Genomic DNA, 19318 nt, shown 5'->3' with positions numbered 1-19318 from the left:
GGCTTCCCAAGGAGGCTGAGATCCTGTTTATTGGCCTATTCCTGCTTTGATAATAAACTGATCATGTTTGGAGCTTATGCCTCAGTTTACCTTAATTTGTATCACAACACCAGAAATATACATTAAATTAGACTGGATCTATGTAAGTCGTCCCAACCAAGTTAAGAGAGAAATGATTACACGACATCCCAAAACACCAAAAAAGAAACTGAATGCTTGGCAGACATATGCAAGTTTTGTCTTCAACATATACCCTAACTAGGCATCCTTCAGCAACCCATTTACAAGGTCACTTAATGAAAGGTTCTTAACCTGGGGTCCATGGACCCAATGGGTCTCTGGACAGATCTGAGGGAAGTCTGTGAACCTGGACCAAAAAAAACCTACATCTTTATTTCAATATAACTGATTTCCTTTGCAATCCTACATATTCTTATACATTTAAAAATATTATTCTGAGAAGGGAACCATAGCCTTCACCAGACTGCCAAAGGGGTCTATGACACAAAAAAAGTTAAGAATTCCTGTTCTAAATGCATATCTGTCATTGAATGGGGATTCACTCAAAAATTCTTGTTCAAAGAATAGTGAATTCAGTCTTGCCACTGGTATATGATGAATATCACACAGATCATCCCAATGGGCCAAATTCTGGGCAGACCACATGGCTATCCAACACAGTCTCTGTTAAGATATACTATTTACTTACTCCTAGACATTTGTGAATTGGTAGAATAGTCTCCAACTTGGCAGAGACAATTAGAAAATTAGGAATAGTGATATGGCAACAAAATGCTGACAAGACATGTTTATAAGCCACAGACCATCACCTTCTTTTTGTTTTTTTGTTCTGTTTTGTTTTGTTTTTGGAGGGGGGAAGGCAGGGCAATTGGGGTTAAGTGACTTGCCCAAGGTCACACAGCTAGTAAGTGTGTCAAGTGTTTGAGGCCACATTTGAACTCAGTCCTCCTGACTCCAGGCCTGGTGCTCTACTCACTGTGCCACCTAGCTGCCCCAGACTATCACCTTTTTGTTACACATGAAAGTATTCACCAATCAAGTCAGAATTTTCCTTAATAAGTCCTTGCCCTAAGGCTAAGGAATTCTCCCCATAGAGGATCTGATAAAGATTATCATCCCCAGGGCCCTCTGGGAGGTACTGCTTTATATCAAGGCACACATTTTCCATCCTTTCTTGATCAGGATTCTGACTCAGATATGCCATCTGTATTTCTTTTCATATGTTCTACTACTTAATACCCCCACCCTGAACACATGGAATTGAAAGGTGGAATGGGCTGCTAAAGGAACAATATGGGAATTGATGAGCAAATCTTTTTTTATCCAGGGATGGGAAGCCTACCTCCAGGAGGCCGTGTAAGCATTAAGTCAAAGACCCCTTTTGGTCATGCCTTCCTAATAGTGAGGGTTCATGATGGCATAATCTTTCCCTTTCAAAGTAACTAGATCTTTTTTTTTTTTTCAAATTTTTTCCATCTCTCTCCCATCCACTCCAATGACAATGTCCCCATTCAATCAGTGGTAACAATTCTTCTGAGCCTAAGTCCCAGCAGCAGTGGGGGAAGTCCTGCCTCAGCAAGAGGTTTAAACAAATCCTTGACATGATTTGTGGTAAAATAGCTCCCAGCCAGAGGGTAGTTTGGGATAAAGGGTCCTCTCTGGTTTTCTGAACCTAATCTTTATTGAGACCTATTTCCCCCTAAATTCCCTTTCCTTCTTTCCTCTTGCTCCCAGTTTTCCTATTTTGGGCCTCAAGCTTTCCTTTATGTTAAGCAAAATGCACTTTCAGGTGCTATCAAAGCTTATTCTTTTTGTCATTACTATCCAGTATTCTCTTTTTGAAAATCTCAAAGTACCAAAATCAGGTACAATGAACAGTAATCATTCCTATTCAGTATAAATTATAAGACAGACAAGTAAAATTGAGCTCTGACTAAAGGCTTTCCCCATTCCTTACATTGGAAGGGTTTTGATCTCTGGAATCGAGTTAAGTTTTCTACTTTAACTGAAGACTACAAAGAAAGTTTTTTTCTCCCCATTATAAATTCTGAGATTGAGTAAGACTGTCTTCCTCACATACATTAAAATGCTAGGGTTTCCTGACAGTACAAATTCAGGAATTGAGTACATTTAGTATACCCTCCCACTGAATCTTTTCCAAAATTCATTGCAAAGATAGGATTTTTCTCCAGTGTTTTAAGTAGAATAAAGTTTTCTAACTGGAGATTTTCCCACATTCATTACACTGATAGGATTTCTCTCCAATATAATTTTTTTAAGTAGATTAAATCTCACTTTCTAATTGAAGACTTTTCCACATTCATTGCACTGATAGAATTTCTCTCCAGTATGAATCTTTGGTGTTGCATCAGGTTTGCATTCCTATAGAACACTCTGCCACACTCATTACAGACTGGGCTTCTCTCCAGTGTGAAGTCTCTGGTTGACTAAATTTTGCCATTCTATTTAATGAATTCCTACATTTCTTATTAAAAGAGATTTTCTCTAGTATGAATTCTCTTAAGCTAAAGCTTTTTTCTGAAGACTTTCCTACATTCATTACACTACCTGGGTTTCTTCCCAGTATAAAGTCTCTGGAATTGAATAAGGTTTGCACTCCAACTGAGTGCTCTCTCACGCATTCATACAATTATGAAATTTCTCTCCATTATGAATTCTCTGGAGTTAAAGCTTGCTCTCTCACTGAAAGTCTTCCCGCATTCATTACACTGAAAGGGTTTCTTCCTGGAGTTGAAAGGTTTTGCATTTCAGCTGAAGGCTTTCCTACATTCATTACACTGATAAAATTTCTCACCAGTCTGAATTCTCCAGAGTTGAATAAAATTTGCACTCTAACAAAATGATTTCCACATCCATTGCACTGATAGGATTTCTATCCAGTAAGAATTCTCTGAAATTGATTAAATCATAGTTCTACTCACATTCATTACAATGATATGGTTTCTCTCCTAAGTGAATCCTCTGGAGTCAGACAAGGTTTACACTCCGAAGGCTTCCCACATTCATTACATTATAAGGTTTCTCTAATGTATTCTCTAGATTTTCTGGAGTTGGATCACATTTGCGCTCCAACTGAATACTTCCCTGTATTAATTTCCCTCTAGTATGAATCCTCTGGAGTCACACAAAATTTGCATTGGCACTGTATGCTTTACGACATTAAACTGATAGGGTTTGTCACTGACATGAATTCTCTGGAATTGAATAGTTTGCTGATTGAATACTTTCTCATATTCATTACACTAACAGGGTTTCTATACAGTATAAATTTTCTGATGCTGAATAAAGCTTGCCCTCTGACTGAAGACTTTCTCACCTTCATTATAATGATGTTTATTCATTATTAATTACTTGGAGTTGAGTAAGGCTTGCCTTTCAAATAAGTATAAGTGTTTTCCCACATTTATAACAGCAATAGGATTACTCATACTATGAATTCTCTGTAGTTGAGTAAGCCTTATGCTCCTACTGAAGGTTTTTCCATATTCATTTATAAGGATTTTCTCTGGTATTAATTCGCCTATGTATAAGATGTGAGTTAAATCCATAGGTTTTTCCCACACTCACTGCTTGTAAAATGTTTTTCTCCTGTTTGAATTTAAGGTTTGAAATCTAGCTAAAGACTTTCCCGTATTCATGACATTTATGTTGTTCCTCTCCAGTGCACATTATCTGATGTCCAAAAGGGCATAAATAGTATATGAAATTTTTAACTTGTATATATCACATTCTTGTGGTTGTAGTGGAAGAACAACGTAGACAATCTTTCCTAAAACTTCTTTTTTGGGAAAGGAATTTCCTTAGGTTCTTTCCCACATGAGTTCTTGGCTGTCTTTATAATTTACTCTAATGGTTCACAGGCTTCTCAATACACAGCAGTAAAGTAATCACCTTTCAGGAGTATTTACAACACCTCCATCAGAAAATTTCTGATCTGGAGTCAAAGGAAGATTCTTGGTCCCTCCAAAAGAATCTGAAATAATAAAACAGAAAAATTAATTTGTTATGTTTCCTATATTGAAAGGCAACTATTAGAATAATATAAATATAATTGTTGATATTAATATGTAAGGGAAGTAATTTATTTTAATAGTTTTAACATTGTAATCTTGAGTTAGTCTGGAAATGAAGAGCTGAATTCAATTCAATTAAACCACCATTTATGAAAGACATTTAAAAAAAAACACTATTAGAAAAAGAAATTGAACAAGCCATAAATGAACTCCGAAAGGAAAAAAGAACTCAGAACCAGAAGAATTTATGAGTAAATTCTATCAAATAGTCAAAGAATAATTAATTCCAATACTAAATAAACATGTGGAAAATCAAGAAAAGACCTTTCCAAATTCATTCCATGATAAAAAGATGGTTTTGACAACTATAAAGAGACAAAGCAGAGAAAAGAAAACCATGGAACAACATCCCTAATGAACAATGATCCAAAAAATTTTAAGTAAAATTTAAGCAAATACATTACAAAAAATATATTAGAAAGATTACACATTATGGCCAAGTTAGATTTATGTCAAGAATGTAGGGTTAGTTCAATATAAGGAAAACTATAAATATATTAAACCATGTTAATAACAAATAAAAATCATATTGATATAATAATTGCTGAAAAAGTGTATGACAAAAGACAATATCCATTTCTTTCTTTTTTTGGATTTTATTTTATTTTATTTTTTTTACTCATTTTTTAGAGTGCTGGTTCTATATTTTATTTTTTTAATATATTTAGTTTTCAGCATTGATTTTCACAAGAGTTTGAATTACAAATTTTCTCCCCTTTTCTACCCTCCCCCCCACTCCAAGATGGCGAATATTCTGGTTGCCCTGTTCCCCAGTGAGCCCTCCCTTCTGTCACCCCACTCCCCTCCTGTCCCCTTTTCCCTTCCTTTCTTGTAGGGCAAGATAAATTTCTATGCCCCATTGCCTGTGTATCTTATTTTCTAGTTGCATGCAAAAACTTTTTTTTTTGTTGTTTTTGAACATCTGTTTTTAAAACTTTGAGTTCCAAATTCTCTCCCCTCTTCCCTTCCCACCCACCCTCCCTAAGAAGTCAAGCAATTCAACATAGGCCACATGCGTATCATTATGTATAACCCTTCCACAATACTCATGTTGTAAAAGACTAGCTATATTTTGCTCCTTCCTAACCTATCCCCCTTTATTGAATTTTCTCCCATGACCCTGTCCCCTTCCGAAAGTGTTTGTTCTTGATTACTTCCACCCCCATCTGCCCTCCCTTCTATCATCCCCCCTTTTTTTAATCTTCTTCCTCCTTTTTTCCTGTGGGGTAAGATACCCAATTGAGTATTATGCTATTCCCTCCTCATTCTATCTCTTCCTATCTCCCTCTCTCAATATATTCCTCTCTCATCCCTTAATTTGATTTTATTTCTTTTAGATATCTTCCCTTCATCTTCAACTCACCCTGTGCCTGCTCTCTCTCTCTCTATATATAATATATATATATATATACACACATACATATATACATACATACACACTCACATATACATATATATACAGAGACATGCCTATATATATGTATATATATGTATATATATGCATATTCCCTTCAGCTACCCTAATACTGAGGTCTCTTGAATCATACACATCATCTTTCCATGTAGGAATGTGAACAAAACAGTTCAACTTTAGTAAGTCCCTTGCAACTTCTTTTTCTTGTTCTTTTTCTTGATTATCTTTTCATACTTCTCTTGATTCTTGGGTTTGAAAGTCAAATTTTCTATTCAGCTCTGGTCTTTTCACTGAGAAAGCTTGAAAGTCCTCTATTTTATTGAAAATCCATATTTTGCCTTGGACCATGATACTCAGTTTTGCTGGGTAGGTGATTCTTGGTTTTAATCCTAGCTCCATTGACCTCCTGAATATCATATTCCAAGCCCTTCGATCTCTGAATGTAGAAGCTGCCAGATCTTGGATTATTCTGATTGTGTTTCCACAATACTCAAATTGTTTCTTTCTGGCTGCTTGCAGTATTTTCTCCTTGATCTGGGAGCTCTGGAATTTGGTGACCATATTCCTAGGAGTTTTCTTTTTGGGATCTATTTGAGGAGGCGATCTGTGGATTCTTTCAATTTCTATTTTGCCCTGTGGCTCTAGAATATCAGGGCAGTTCTCCTTGATAATTTCTTGAAAGATGATATCTAGGCTCTTTTTTTGATCACGGCTTTCAGGTAGTCCAATAATTTTTAAATTATCTCTCCTGGATCTACTTTCCAGGTCAGTGGTTTTTCCAATGAGATATTTCACATTGTCTTCCATTTTTTCATTCCTTTGGTTCTGTTTTATAATATCTTGATTTCTCATAAAGGTAGTATTTTCTAATACTAATTTTGAAGGTAGTATTTTCTTCAGTGGTCTTTTGGACCTCCTTTTCCATTTGGCTAATTCTGCCTTTCAAGGCATTCTTCTCCTCATTGGCTTTTTGGAGCTCTTTTGCCATTTGAGTTAGTCTATTTTTTAAGGTGTTGTTTTCTTCAGTATATTTTTCAGTATTTTTTCTGGGTCTCCTTTAGCAAGTCATTGACTTGTTTTTCATGGTTTTCTCACATCCTTCTCATTTCTCTTCCCAATTTTTCCTCTACTTCTCTAACTTGCTTTTCCAAATCCTTTTTGAGCTCCTCCATGGCCTGAGACCAGTTCATGTTTTCTTGGAGGCTTTTGTTGTAGGCTCTTTGACTTTGTTGACTTCTTCTGGCTGTATGTTTTGGTCTTCTTTGTCACCAAAGAAACAATCCAAAGTCTGAGACTGAATCTGGGTGTGTTTTCGCTGCCTGGCCATATTCCTAGCCAATTAACTTGACCCTTGAGTTTTTCAGTGGGGTATGACTGCTTGTAGAGTTAAGAGAACTATGTTCCAAGCTTGGGGGGATGCACCAGCTCTGCCACACCAGCACTCCTCTTTCCCCAAGAATCTCCAACCCAGACTGGACTTAGATCTTCAGTAGGCTCTGCACTCCTGCTCTGATCTGCCACTTAATTCCTCCCACCAGGTGGGCCGGGGGCCGGAAGCAACTGCAGCTGTAGTTCTATAGCTGCCCCACCTCTGCTGCCCCCCGGGTGGTGGCCGAACCCATGAACTCCTTCCACTCCCGCAGCTTTTCCCACTAACCTTCTCTGTTGTCTTTGGTGTTTGTGGGTTGAGAAGTCTGGTAACTGCTGCAGCTCACTGATTCAGGGTGCTAGGGCACGCTCCACCCGGCTCCTGGTCTGGTTGGTCTGTGCCACCCATGCTGGGCTCTGCTCCACTCTGCTCCGCTCCCAGCTCCGTGCAGGATAGACCTTACCCAGAGACCATCCAGGCTGTCCTGGGCTAGAGCACTGCTTCCCTCTGCTAATTTGTGGGTTCTGCAGTTCTAGAAATGGTTCAGAGACATTTTTATAGGTTTTTGGAGGGACTCGGCAGGGAGCTCATGCTAGTCCCTGCTTTCCAGCCACCATCTTGGCTCCGCCCCCAACAAAATCCATTTCTGTTAAAAATGCAAGAAAGTAGAGTAACATAAGGACTTTTTCTTAATCTAAAAAATAGTATCTATCCAAACTCAGGCTATTATATGCAATGGAGAAAAAGTCAAAGGCATTTCCAATAAAATAAAGGGTAAAGCTAGGATGTCCATTATCATGACTACTCTCAACATAGTATAACAGATGTTAGCAATAGCACTGAGAAAAAGAAGTCAAGAGAATAAATAAAAATAAGGAAACTAATTTATTACTTTTCGCAGATACGTTAATTGACACAGAAAACTTGAGAGTCAACTAAGTTAACTGAAACTAATAAATTCTACAAAGTTGCAGGATAGAAAATAAATCCATGTCAGCATTCCTGAATATCTTTTGTTAAATTAAACGGTTTTTTTTTAAAGTGTCTCCCTCCTATATCTCCCCTTCCTCAAGCAAAAAATTCCAACATTGGCAGTGTCCAAGAAAGAAAATGCCAATCTACACTCTGAGTTTTTCACATATCAGGAAGTGTATAGTATGTTCCATCATGAGTCCCCTGGAATCATGGTTGGTTACTATAATGACCTAAGTTTCAAAGTCTTTCAAAGTTTTTTGTCTTTAGCATTGTCACTGTATCAGTTCATACAAATCTTCTCAGGTTTCTCTGAAACCATCCTCTTCATCGTTTCTTAGCACAACTGTATTCCATAACATTTATATACGTATTAACAAACCAGCTAGCAGCTCCTGTGGGGGCGTAAGATGCACCCAGGAGGCTGCCGGCACACCAGAAAAACACAGGTTCTTTTTATCTGCTTAAACAAGGAAAGCACGGTGAAGGGGTTGACCAGCTTACTTTAATCCAGCATTCAGTTAGCATACAGACAACATTCATTTAGTTCAGGGGAAAAAACGCCAGCATTCAGTTAGTTCAGGGGAGCATACAGGCAAGCATCAACAGACAGGCCAAATACAGATTACAGTCAGCTAGTTCAGGGGAACAAACAACCACTACCCTGAAGTTCAGAACATTCATTTAGTTCGGGGGAAAACAAAACCACCACCCAGAACTTCAGAACTAAATACAAATGAATTACAAATATCAACAGACAGACCCAATACAATTCATAGTTACTGACATCTGGGCTCAGCCCAAGAGCAAGGGCTGGCCCAGAGTCACGCTCCCCACTGCTTCCATGCCAACTGGAAAAGGAAAGAGGGCTCTTCAAGCTGTCCTCTCCCCTCTTATAGAGTTTTTGACATCATCAAGCGCCGCCTGAATGACCAGGGCCGATTGGTTCTTGAGTTGGCCCCTCCCCCTAGCATAGACTAGGTTAACACCCAATAGGGCATGACTCTGGAGTTAACACCTCCCCTCAGCCAGCCCCATGACTCATCACACAGGAAGTTCTCTTCTTCCTGGCATGGTTTCTGGGCTTCCTGCCCCGGAAGAGAAGCCCCAGCGCCCAGCGAGGCTCAATGAGGTAAGCTGAGTCACTCAAAAAAAACAAAGGCCATTCTGGCCACAATATACCATACCTTGTTCAGTCATTTCCCAAATGATGGGCATCATGTTTCCTATTTCTGCCACCACAAAAAAGGTGGGAAAGAGGGGAACTAGGAGTATCAGATCTCAAACTATACTAGAAAGCAGCAATTATCAAAATGACCTGGTACTGGTTAAAAATAAAAGGTTTAATAAGTAGAACGGATTAGATACACAACAGAACGGAAGGAATGTAGTAATATAGTGTTTATGATAAGTCCAAAGACCCTGATTTCCTAAAGTAAAGACTCATATGACAAAAACTACTGCGAAAACTGAAAGCAGTCTGGCAGAAATCAGGTAGAGATAAACATAACAAGATAAACTCTAAATGGATATATGACACCATAAGATGACATCATAAGCAAATCTGAGGAGCAAGGAACAAATTACTTTTCAGATATATGGATAGCTGAAGAACTCATGACCAAAAAACAGATACAGAAGACCTGAGAAGATAAAATTGACAACTTAGATAGTATAAAACTAAAAATTTTTGCACAAACAAAACTAATATAGTTTAAATCAGAAAGTAAACAAGTAAATAGGAAAAATCTTTACAAGCTATTTCTTTGATAAAGGTTTCATATGCAAGCTACATAATTAACGGCTAAATTTATAAGACTGAGTTATTCCCTAATAGTTAAATGGTCCAAAGATACAAAACCAAGCATTTTTCAAATTAAAAAATCCCAATTATCAACAATCAAATGAAAAATGCTTCAAATCACTAATAAATATCATTTAAATCAACTTTAAGCTTCCATCCCACACCCATTTTCTGGAAAAGATACAAAAAAGAAAAATGACAAATGTTAGAGGAACTACTGAGAAACTGGCACACTAGCGCACACATTGTTGGTAGAGCTACGAATTAGTCCAACTATTCTGAAAACCAATTTATCTAACTATGTCCTAAAAGTTACTAAATTATGAATACCCTTTGATCCATCAATATCACTACTAGGCCTACATCCCAAAGAAATCAAAAAAAGAGGAAAGGGATAGAACAACTCTTAAAGACTTTAGAATTCTATTCAATGCAATGATAAATGATAATTCCAAAAGATGAAACATGCTATCTACCTCCTGCCTGAGAGGTCATGGACTTAAAATGTAGAATGAGAAATACATTTTTACACCTGCATGATGTGGGAATTTATTTTGTTGAATTACGTATATTTAACATGAGGCTTTTTTCTTTTTGTTTCTACTGTTCAAATGGGGAGGGAAACAGAAAGAAATAAGCATTTATATAGCATTTACTATGTGCCAGCCACTGTACTAAGTGCTTTACAAATATGATCTCATTTTGATCCTCACATCAGCCCTGTGGGATAGGTGCTGTTTTTATCACCATTTTACAGTTTAAAAAACTGAGGCAAACAGAGGTTAAGTGAATTACCCAGAGTCACACAGCTAGTACATGTCTGCGGCCAGATTTGAATTTAGGTCTTCCTGACTCTAGGCCCAGAGCTCTATCCATTTTACCACCTAGCTGTCTCAGTATAGGAAGTAAAAGACAGGAAAAAAAATGCTTGTTAATTGGGAAAACAATAAAAATTGATTAAAAAAAACCCTTTTGTATAGGGTCTTGTGCTCCTTGCCTGGAATACACAGATGAAATATGACATAGTCCCTGACCTTAAGTAACTTCCTTTGGAGAAGATCAAACTGCTGGCAAAACAAATAAAAAGGAGACTGAAGAAATGTGGTGGTGACCCTTAGGGATGGCATGCATACAAAGAGATTCTATCAATGGAATCAAATCTTTAGACTAGATCTGATAATATCTGATATAATATCTGATAACACATGTAGATAAGATACCAATATGAAACATCAAATCCACTTATAGACTCACAGTCATAGATCACTAGAGCTGCTAGGACCTTAAAGATTACTTGGTCAAAAACAATCATTTTTGCTGATGAGTAAACTGAGAATCAGAGAGGCTAAATGACTTACTAAAGTTTATGCAGCTAGTTTTGGCAGGGCTGGGACTGGAAGCCAAGTTTACTAACTCCCATTTCAGGGTTATTTTCCTTACAGTATGGTTAACACTACCCAAAAGGTAGCTGTGTCAAACAATTTCTACCACCAATAAGAAGTATTCTTTCTCCTCTCATTTCTACCTATCACTTTTCTTATACTGTCTTCCAAGATTCCTTCTTTTACTTTTCTATCCTGCTTGCTTCCTCCTTCTCCAGTAACTTAATCAAGCATAAACCTTTCAAAGGTCTCATTCCTTTTCTTTAGTGTCTCAATGCATCCATAACTAATACAATACCTTTCATCCAACAAAGCTTTGCTTTTGTCCTGTAAACCTTTTTAAATCCATCCTCATCTCCCATGTCCCTTGGAGATTACCCATGAACTATCTCAATGAAGAATCCCTGAAAAGGGTTAGAAAATATTTCCCAAGAAGTTATCTGACTGCTCCCTCCTCCTGCTTTGTGTAGATATTTGATTAAGAAAAAAAATCTGACCTTAGCAAACACCAAATAAAACAGGTATTTCAATACATATAGTAAAATCAAAAGAGTATTGCACATGAGGATGGAGATTTCCATTATGTATAGACTGCTCTCTTTTAAAGAATAAATTCAACCTATAACTTTCAAAATTATGGTGCTTGTTTGTGATTCTTTCTGGCATTCCTTTCTCTGCATTTTTAAAAAAGATGTCTAAATAACCTTATTTTCTTCCTTTTCTTTGCTACCCTATACTTATCCTCCCTCATTCACGCAAGCTCCCACTGGAAAAAAGAAAGACTTCATAATAGATATGTGTGGCTAAGGAAACCAAATTCCCACAATGGATACTTCCAAAAATATATCTCTCATTCTGCATCCTGAGTCCTTCATTTCTCTGTCAAGAAATGGGTAGAATCATCAGTCCTCTTGAATTGTATTGGTCATTGTTCAGAATTCCTAAGTCTTTCAAAGTTGTTTTTCTTTATACAATTGTCATTCTATAAATTGTTCTCCTAGTTCTGCTCACTTCATTTTGCATCAGTTCATAAAGTCTTCTCAAGATTCACTGAAACTGTTCCTTTCATCATTTATGGCAAAATAATATTCCATTACATTCAAATGCTATAATTTGTTCAACCATTCCCCAATTGATGGATATCCTCTTAGTTTTCAGGTCTTTGACACTACAAAAAGAGTTGCTTTTAAAAATTGTATATATGGATACTTTTCCTCTTTCTTTGATCTCTCTGGAGTATAGTTCTAATAGCAGCATAGCTGAGTGATATACTAAGTTCAGTGACTTTTTGGTTATAATTCCAAATTGCTTTCCAGAATGACTTGGGTGATTTATAGCTCCACCAGCAGGACATTAGTGCATACCCTCAGAAGAACATAAGATCCTTGAAGGCAGAGACTGGTTTTTTGTCTTTATATGTCCACATAACACAATGTCTTGTATATAATAGGACCTTAACAAATATTTAAGTTTAATTAAATCCAAGAAAAGCATAAAAATAGCACTTGGGCTTGGGATGTCTATAAACAAATATAAAGATTATGAAATAAAAAAGATAAGTTTATCATTTTAATTGCAAGGAGGCAAATTCTATCTCACAGATATCTATGAGACACAAGTGGATTTTACTCATGATTTAACTATGAGAATAAAGGTGCATACATTATTCAAAAGCAACAGATTAAAAGAGCACTGTTTTGTATTAACAAGATATGCTCTTCTAAGGAAATGGAGTAACTGAAGAGGAAGAAAGCATGTTAGAGAATGTTTGGAAGTGGATTAATGGACAAAGAAACAATTGAGAGAAATATTATGGTAAGGTATATTACTGATTGCTCAGCAAGATGAGGGGAATAGATGATAAGTTTCAGAAGGAGGTGTGTTATGGAGTCATAACGAACTAAAACTAGCTGCATATATGTTGAAACCATATAGCATTTCAAATACTTTGCTTTGCTAAGAATTCCATCAGGTAGAAGAAGTAATGAGGCAAACTGTTCTTCTGAATATGATTCTGATCAATGATAAAGAATTGGTTGCTGAAGTAAAAATGGAAAATTTGGGAAGTAACCATTCCAAGAACAACAGGTGTTTTCGTAGACTCTTCCCCACCACTGACTGAGAGATCAGACTTCAGAGTTCCAAAAAAAAAAAAAAAAGTAGAATCACAAGGCCTAATATTCTATAGGGGAAGCCAGCTCAAAAGCATGGGAAACTCAAAGAATGAAGTTCCAATAACACAAACACAAATGATTCCTAAGATTAAAAAAAAGTAGCATTTCTTTAAATAGATGGAATTACCCAAGGAACTCACTGACCAACAGGAATTTTTAAAAGATTTGTAAAGGATAAAGATAACTAAGGAAGTACATAAAAGAAAGTCAAGAGTCCTGTGAGAATATTAGGAATGTTAAAAGTGCAGAAATGCCTTTTTTATAAAAGCTGTCATAGGCAGCAAGGTATAATGCAATGGCATCAAACTCAAATTGAAAGGATCCCTGAAAGCCACATTCAGAAAACCACAAATTAGCATTATCTTTGTTGTGTTTTTATTTTGATAAACACTTCCCCAATTACATTTTAATCTGGTTTTGTGGCTGCAAGTCTTGTGGCTGTACCATACCTTTGGTATAGTGGGTGAGAGAAATGGCAGGAAAGACTGGAGTTCAATCCCACCTCTGACACATAGGCTATATGATCTGTGTAAGTCACTTAACCTCGAACTATTCTAGGCAACTTCCTAAAACTATCAGTTGCTGAGAAAGTGCCAACCTGCATAGGAATTTCCTTGCCTGAGAGATCCCTATACCAGTGAAATGACAGGTTTAATCCCTAACTTAATCCTCTGTTATGGGTGAGTGGAATGTCTGAAAGTCTCTCATTTAAGGAAAAGGATACTTAATATTTTAACCTCCATAAAGCCTGAGCTATATCATAAAGTTTAAAGTTAACCCTCCCCCTCCCCACTTAAACTTGCACATATACCACATATACCCACATCCTGCATCATGCCTGTAACCGCTGTCTTTTAGTTTGGGGTTAAGGTGTTAGATTAAGAATCTTTCCTTGTTTCAAGAATGTGAGGCCAACTATCCCCACCAATGGGGATAGAGGTCCAGACTCTGGGGTTTTTCTTAGAATTGTTTTGTAAGGGGGCTTTTAGGGGCATGTCTTAGAATTGTCTTTGAGGGGTATATAAACTGCCTGTCTGCTCTCTATAACTGGCCTCCCTACCCCATTCCGCCCTGGAGTAGGCAATGCCCAGTTCTCGTGCAAGACTTGCAAATAAAGCCTCTGTCTTTACCTTGAGAGACCTTTGATTGTTATTTCATTTTGGGGGAATTATTGTCCCACACATGGGCAAAATGAAGCTTAAAGAAGGTTAGACTCCTTACAACGGTTTTTCTTTTTTTCCTTTTTAAATCAGGATGTTGGAAGTGGTGAAAATAGACCATTAAAATTGTTTTTTATAAAAAGGATAGACTGCTACTGGCATGGATGGGATAACAACTGACAAAGAAAAGGTAAAACTATTCAACTCCTAATTTGCTTCTACATTTTTTCCTTCAGATAGAAAAGAACAAAAATAGTTAACAGAGAACTGAAATGAAAGTACTGAATTGTTCAAGCTGTAAGGCCCAAATGACTCAATATTTGTTGTTTAGTTGTTTTAGTTGTGTCCGACTCTTCATGACCCCATTTGAGGTTTTCTTGGCAAAGATACTGGGGACATGTGCCATTTCCTTCTCCAGCTCATTTTATACAAGGAAAGTGAGGCATTCAGGGTTAAGTGATTTGCCCAGGGTCACACAGCTAGTAAGTGTCTGAGGTCACATTTGAATTCAGGGAGATGAGTCTTCCTGACTCCAGGCCCAGGATTCTATTCACTGTGCCACTTAGCTGTCTACACTACTAAAAGCACTTGTGAACATGACTGCTGAGCTACTGTTGGTGATATCTGAAATGTCATGAAGGATAGGAAATGGGCAGGTCTAGAGATGGATAAATGCGGTCCTGATTTTCAAAAAAAGGAAGAACATTCAAAGGTAAACTTTTATCCATGTCTTGCTGTAAATCCTCCAAAAGGAGTCTTCCCAACATGTTGGGGGAATTCCTCTAATTTTTTTGAAATTTTGTAGGTACCAGTGAACTGTGAGAATTCTTCACTCTTAGAACAATAGCATTCTGACAGCTTCCTTTACATCACTTCTATGCAATTCTTCAATAGGAATGTGTCATAGCTTCCTCATGTCCACTATGCACCTCTCTTGCCTTTTGGGTGACACTCAATTTTAATTCTTAGGTGGCTTTAGTATTCTATGAATTACTGTTATACAGCATCAATCAAAGAATAACAGCATTAAAAGTATGCACTTCAGGGAGAAGCATGGGGTCGTTAAAAGTACTGCACTCTTTCTCAAAGGCAATCCAATATGATCTCTTCAAACTGTTCCATTCTGGGCCTAGTTTATTGTCCATACACAGTATCTGTACACAATAAATGTACTAATTAACAGCTCCATCAGCTCCCCCATCCAACTGCCTGGACAACAGGCATCCTTTATCTGCTTGGATTGGCCTATGGGGATAGTTAAGCTGAATTCATTAGTGATTATAGACCTTATTAAGGAAGCTTTGCAATATTCCAGAGACTGATGCAATCGCTACAATGTTATTGGCAAACAAAAGTATCTGAAGACCTCAGTATTAAGGGGATCTCTCTTCCATCTGGATTATGCCCTGGGCATTCTGCATCACAGTGGTAAACACCTTTGTGAGGAAACATCTCCTGGTCTTATGCCTCATTTGATATTAATAATTACCTTTCAAAGAACCTTGAATTACTTTAACCTACATATGGGACACAACTAATTAAAGCGCCCTTAAGGTGGCGTTTGACTCTACCAATAGTTTTAACAACAAGCACAGTGGAATGTTGTATTTTCTGCCCTTTTCAATGAATTATGTAACTAAAGGTGTAGTCTGCTGTAATACATCATTTACAAAGGCCTTCCTATTCTCTTTTCATACCTCTGTCAAGTATGCTCTCTATGTTACACTGATAAAAAATTTTATAGAAATGTGAAAGTAAGCATATGTTGAAAGATGTTTGTATTTTCTCAGTCACCAATTTTTCTGTAACAATAACATCCATAATTTTTTGGCTCTACAATGTTACTATTAATACTCTTACTACTATTTGATATTTATTACTATGAGGTGGCTAGATCATGGTGGATAAACCACTGCACTTGGAAGTCTGGAACATCTGGGTTGGAATCCTGCCTTAGCCACTTACTAGCACTGTGGCCAGAGACAAGTCTTAACTTCTCAATTTGTTTCATGTTTTTTTTTTTTTTAAAGACAGCTTCACAGGGTTTTTGAAGATGAAATGAGATAATATATGTAAAACTTTAAGTGTTGTACATTAGCTAGTATTGTTATTATACGATACTTCAGAGTTGACAACTCTTTGTATATATCACTTGATCCTGTGCCCTCTTGTCTTCTCCCTCTTCTCTCTTTATATTCTCTTTCCTAATAACCTTGTCAGATCCTATGGGTCTAACAATCATCTCTTTGCAAAAGGTCAACATAACCTAAGTCCCTCTCCTGACCTTTTGTTCTGTATCATCAATTGCCTATATTTCAAACTTGATGTTCCATAGACATCTTAAACTCAACATACCTAAAAATGAACTCATTAGCATTCCCCCAAACCCTCTTTCAAACTTCCCCATTTCTAGGCAATGTACCATCATCCCTATTATTCTCTCTCATTCATTCCATATACCCGATCAGTTGCCAAATCTTGTCATTTCTGCCTTCACAACATCTCTCACATCTGACTTCTTCTTAGATTATCAAAACAGCCTCCTAATTGGATCTTTGCTGTTTCAAGTATCAAATAATTTCAATCCATACTTCACATGCCTGCTGAAGTCATTTTACTTAAGCATATATCTGACCATGTGACTCTCCTACTCAACCAACTCCAGTGGCTTCCTATTGCCTCTAGAATAAAATATAAACTCCTCTGTTCAGCTTTCAAAGCACTATGCCACCTGGTCTCAAATGTACCTTTCAGGCTCACTGAATGTTATTTGCTCTCCTGCATTCTACCCTTCTCTCTGTTCCTCACTCATGACCCTCCAGCTCCTCCCTGTCTCTGAGCCTTCAAACTCTATGCCTGGAATACACTCTCTTTAACCTCCCACTATCCTGTCCCTCACTGAATTACTCTTTTTCTTTAAGATCTAGCTCATATACCACACTCCAAATGAAGCCTTTTCTTTACTTCCCCCCAACTGCTGGTGCCTTCCTTATATTTAAGTACTTAGTACATTTAAGCTATATATATATACATATATATATGTATATATATGTATATATATACATATATATATGTAAAATTATATAATATTATATAAAATAATATATATATAAGTATATATATATATTTTTATATATACTTGTTGCCTCTTCCATTAGAACAAAAGATCATTTTAAGTAGGGAAACTCATTTCATTCCATTCTTGGTACTTGTCTCCCCAGTGGCTAGCACATTGCTTGGCACATAGTTGGCACTTAGTTGTTGACTGATCGTCATAATAACTTAGCAAAGTATCCCCATCGACTAGCCGGTAGAAATTTAATGTATATTAAATTTATAGAACTGTACCGAGATAAGAAATGTTAATATGATGCCCATTTTAAAGAGAAGAAAGCTAATAAGGCACAGAAGTAAAGCGACTTGTTCAAGGCCATATAGCGAAGAGGGGCAAAGCTAGAATTGAAACCAAAGTCTTCTGACACTAAGACCAGTTCTCCTCCTGGAAACGATTCCTGTCCAGATAAAGGGCTGAGCTAGATAGTCTCTAAGACTCATCTAGCTTCCATTTGAAGATCTCCAACAGTGAGGAAGCCATTACCACCCAGGACGGACCATTCCATTTCTGAATGGTTCTACTTGTGAAGGTTTTCCTTATGTCAGACCCAAATCTGCCCCTTAGCGACTTCCACCCATTGCTTTTACTTCTGCCCCTTGGGGGTCTAACAGTGAAATTCTAATCCCTCTTTCCCCGGACAGACCTTCACAAACTAGGGCACGGTGATCTCATCTCTCCACACTCCCACTAGCCGACACTTGTCTTTTCCAGACTAAATATTCCCAGTCCCTTCCACCATTCCTCGCCAGACATGGTTTCTGGTCATCTCCCGATTCTGGCTTCTCTCTTCTGGACGTTGTGCAGCTTATCGATATCCTTCCTGGAATGGGGACAGGGGGATGCAGAACTGGTCACTTTCCTCCGGATGTGCCTGAACAGGGTCCAAGGAAGGGCAGCGCCGGTCACGCACGGTCCCTGTCACCCCAGCGCTGCTGAACTCCATTCAATCGCCTTTTCTCCACAGAACCTCGAAGCTTGCCCCGCTCCTGCCCCCGAGGTGTAATCCCGAGAGATCAAGACACAAAACCTCTTAGGGACGTTTTCGCCGTTTCCGTGGGAATCCTTCTACGTCTTTCCCACATCTTCCTCCTCTCACCCGCCTCCAAAGCAGAAGACAAGGCCGTTAACGAATGACCGTTGGCCACTAACCGGAAGCCCGACTCCGGGAGAAGAGCTCCACACCTCAGAGCCTGAATTGATATTGCGCCGGAAACCCCGCCCCTAGAGAATAAACCACCGAGTAGACGGTCATCCGAGATTCCTAGAGTAGCGACGGAACTACGGAGTGGGGATTGGGGAAGAGGGGAAGGAACTGGATCTTGAGCGCTCCCTGGCGGGAGCGGGAATACACCTCCGCACTTCCGGCCCATATCCGGCGCGCCCTTTTCCCTGGAGGAGGGTCACTTCTCTGGCGGGGAGCTGTGGCTGAGTTTTGCGCCCCGGGGTCCGTGTAGTGGCCGTGTTCTGCCCTTCCTCGTCGCTCTCCGCCCCGTGGCTCCCCATTGCTGTAGGCTTTTTCTCTCCTCTTCTTCATCCTTTTCCTTCCCGGTCCTCCCTCATTTTCCTGGTGAAATCCAGCTCTCCCGCTCCCACCCTTACCTCTTACTTCGTTTCCTTTCTGTTTCATTTCATTCCCTTCCCCTTGTCCTCCATCATCCCTCTCTCTTTTCATCATCGCCTTCCCTCCTCCTCATTCTTTTATCCCACTCTTCCCTTTCTTTTCCATCGTCCTTCTTCATCATCCTCTCCCCCATCTTCTCACTCTCTCCTCTCCTATGATCCTCCTCTCTCTTCACCCATTATCCTGTTGTTT

At 38.3% G+C, this 19318-nt stretch overlaps 1 long non-coding RNA gene across 1 annotated transcript; it reads right to left on the bottom strand.

Moving 5' to 3' along the window:
- Positions 1-1470: 1470 nt before the first annotated feature.
- On the bottom strand, positions 1471-18738 carry LOC118829870. The gene is made up of 2 exons (XR_005008996.1): positions 18149-18738; positions 1471-4015 (listed from the first exon to the last, which is right to left on the bottom strand). It is a non-coding gene; the product is annotated as an uncharacterized LOC118829870 (long non-coding RNA).
- Positions 18739-19318: the final 580 nt, after the last annotated feature.

Source organism: Trichosurus vulpecula, chromosome 1 (genome assembly GCF_011100635.1).
Source record: "Trichosurus vulpecula isolate mTriVul1 chromosome 1, mTriVul1.pri, whole genome shotgun sequence".
NCBI lineage: Eukaryota > Metazoa > Chordata > Mammalia > Diprotodontia > Phalangeridae > Trichosurus > Trichosurus vulpecula.
The sequence above is the reverse complement of the archived record's forward strand: the minus strand, read 5'-3'. Positions and strand labels throughout refer to the sequence as shown.